This window comes from Fukomys damarensis, unplaced genomic scaffold, assembly GCF_012274545.1.
Source record: "Fukomys damarensis isolate Sample0158 unplaced genomic scaffold, DMR_v1.0_HiC HiC_scaffold_14, whole genome shotgun sequence".
NCBI lineage: Eukaryota > Metazoa > Chordata > Mammalia > Rodentia > Bathyergidae > Fukomys > Fukomys damarensis.
The window spans coordinates 56,891,619-56,895,097 of NW_022900926.1; the positions used below are offsets into that span (position 1 = coordinate 56,891,619).

General features: G+C 30.4%; 1 long non-coding RNA gene across 1 annotated transcript in view; it reads right to left on the reverse strand.

The window, feature by feature from the left end:
• The window catches only part of LOC117285998, a 29,358-nt gene that overhangs the window by 19,289 nt on the left and 6,590 nt on the right, over positions 1-3,479 (reverse strand). The window contains exon 2 of the long non-coding RNA XR_004517108.1: positions 2,483-2,533. This is a non-coding gene — a long non-coding RNA (uncharacterized LOC117285998). The remainder of the gene's footprint in view (positions 1-2,482; positions 2,534-3,479) is intronic.

Genomic DNA, 3,479 nt, shown 5'->3' on the forward strand with positions numbered 1-3,479 from the left:
CAAAGAGCTGGGACTAAAGGTTCCATTTGACCCATCCATCCCTCTGCTGGGTATCTTCCCAAAAGAATTAAAAGAATCATACCACAGTGATATATGCACACCCATGTTTTTAGCCGCACAGTTTGTAATAGCTAAAACCTGGAAACAGCCCATTTGCCCATCAGTTGGAGATAGGATAAAGATGTGTTTTTTCTATAAAATGGAATATTACTCAGCCATAAGGAACGAGAAATTAGATTCATTCATAGGAAAATGGATACATATTAAGGATATACTCCTAAGTGAAATAAAAAAGTCACACATGTGTAAATACTGAATAGTTTCTCTGGTGTGAATAAACTGTAATAGTACATAAGATCCTAATGAGATAACTGACATTTTGAAATGGGAAGAAAAGAGTTAAAGGCGTAGCTAAAGTGGGAAGGGTAAGGGAAAGGTAATAAGGGAAAAATATGAGAAAATGAAAAAATGGAAATAAAGTGTTTGTAAATGAGGAGGGTAGGAGGGGCTCAAGGGAGGGCAGGGATAAGGGGAAAAAATGAGAACCAAGACTACATGTCATATAAAGGTAGAAGATCCCAATAACAAATGTAACAGTATTATATATGTAAAATATACCAATAAACTCCATAAAAGAAAAAAATCTATAGTGAAACAGAATTATAAATGTAATTTTAAAAATTAACTAAAATGTATATATATAAATTGTTTCTCAACTTAATCAAAGAAAGTATAACAGCTAACATTCTAGATGTTATAGAAAAAGATCACTTATGCTTTTTTAAATATAGTGTTAGAACAATTTATGTATTTCTAAATATGTTTCTAGTTGGACATTTTTTCCAAATATATTAATTTGGCCTTTCTCAATGTCAAGAAAATGAAAGGAATATATATCTATCTATATATAGAGATAAAGATATATATCTATATATCTCTATCTCTCTATGTATAGAGAGATAGAGATAGATAGATAGATAGATAGATAGATAGATAGATAGATAGATAGATAGATATAAGAGACTGTGATATGAAAGTCAGTGTTAAAGCTTATTTGAATGTGCTAACATGTTAGGGAAGACTTTAATAAGCAGTTTAATATTGGATATAGAAAAAGGATAAGGAGCTGTCTTTAGTTCATTTTATCTGGGCCAAATTTTTTCTAGTTTCTTTTTAATTGTACAATGGAGATGAAAATATTAATAACAGTTAAATTTTTGAGCACTTGCTATCAACCAGGCACCTTTAAGGGTTTTCTCTTTTTAACTCATGTAAACTTCTAACGACATACAGACAGCACTGCGCTCTGCTCTTTCTTACAGGAAGAATGACAGAGATCTCACTGGCTGAAACATGGATTTGGGAGTGCTCGTGTAGGATAGATGAGGGTGTGGATGCTACCACAGATCCCTGCTGAAGTCTTAGCCCATCTGCTCTTGGCAGGCCCAGAAATTCTAGCACCAGTTTGTAACAGGGCCTGTATGATGATGCTTCTCCCAGCTTCATTTGAAGGGATTCTTCTTGGGTGTGACTTGGCTCCAACACCAGAAAACCATGCATAAAGTGTGGTAGAATTAAACTGTGGAGTAGTGCATGTGGAGGATCAGAAAACAGAAACACAACATACTGATTTCTATTAAAAAACACAACGGTAAAGGAAAAATATGAAACAATATGTATTTAAACAAACATGCAAGTAAAAGCACTAGAAGAGTGATCTAATTTGATTGACAACTACTTGAAAGTGCAGGCAATTAAAAGGAGGGCATCATATCTAAACTCCAGTTTTAGGGAGGTGGTATAACTCAGTGGTAGAATCCAACGCGACAAAATTTGTGTTTGATTCTTAGTACTACAAAGTAAATACTTGAAAAAAACAGAAAGTAGAAATTTGTATAAAAGAAGGAAGAGAGTGTGACACACTGAGAAATATGAGCAACTTAGTATTTTGCCCTATAATTGTAATGTAAAAATATAAAAATATAAGTAAAACTATTGTTTTAATTTTTAAAAGACTTTTCTTTTGAATAAAAAATTTATGCTTCATATGGTATACGGGATGACATTATACACACTGATTTTTACAATTAGTGTAATTCAAAATTAAACAGCTATTTTCTAGAGATTTAAATAAGAGTTCCATTTGCTCTAACAATTTATATACAAAAAGTTTCTAGGGAGCATATAACTGTACCTGAGACCAATGATATAGACTCATAACTCTTTACTGAAATAGCTATAGGTACAATCATTTGCTTCTAGAATGTACTCAGATATCAAAAAGATTATTTTAAAAGGCACAGAAAAGTTAAAGTATTGGTTTATATTTTATATGAAGGTATTGAATTCCCACCATTAAACATGTGTAAAAATTTATAATTTTATCTCAAATTTTAGATAAGCTTTATACTTTTTATTTAAATAAAACTATCAATAAAATTATTGGCTAATGGTGATTTAATAAATTTCTTGTGTAACATACATCATTTGAATCTGTATCTCCAGTTCATTTTTGTATCTTTTCTTTATTAACCTGAAAAGAAGAAAATGCAATAAATAAACAAATACTAATTCTACAAATGGCTACATAAACAGAATGAGAAAAATTACACTTCAAAAATGTGAAAAAAAGATGGCTTCCTGTATAATGATAACACTATTTTTATTTATCTAAATTTTCTAGATTTTTTAAAAGAGTACAATAAAGTATGTTACATAACAGAATGTGGTCACTTTAATATTTTCTGAACCTAAAGAGTGGGAGTACCCTTTTGCAAATAAGAGAAAGGAATAATAAGAGTGAAATAAAGGGGTTTTCTTGTAAGTGGAACTGACACTATTTTCTGAGTTCAAAATTTTGCTTTTTGCTTTAACCTGCAAAGTGTCTAAGTTAGAGTCCTTTACTTCTGTCCTCGTACAGACACAACTACCTAATACAAACATTTTTTTTCAACACTGGTCAAATCTCAAGTATTATCATTGAGGATAGAGACAAATGAACAGTTGCCTTTTCTTCCAGATAGCACAGAAGTCAAACCAAATTGACTATACATGTCCATCACTTCAGCAGTCAATGTATAAGTCTTTATTGATTGAGAAAATCCAAAGCCTCTCTTCTCTTTTTTATCACTGCTTTTCTCCAAGATTTAGAAGAATTGGATTTTGAGAATCATTAGTTTTGTCAACTTATAAAAATGGAATTAAATCAGTGGTAGTTACTGACTCAGCGATTAAAAAATGTTTTTCTGGGTATCACTAGTGAAAGAAAAAAAAAAAACCTTAGTGATATTTATACAATTCATAATATTAATTTTGCCTAAATGCATCCATTAATTTATTTTATAATACAGATCTGTTTCATTTTTCTAAAATTTTTCTATGAAAAATTACAGATGCACAGAAAACTTTAACAAACTTCACTGTGAATAATGGTATACCATTGTCTAGATTCTATAAATAACATTATATATATAATATAT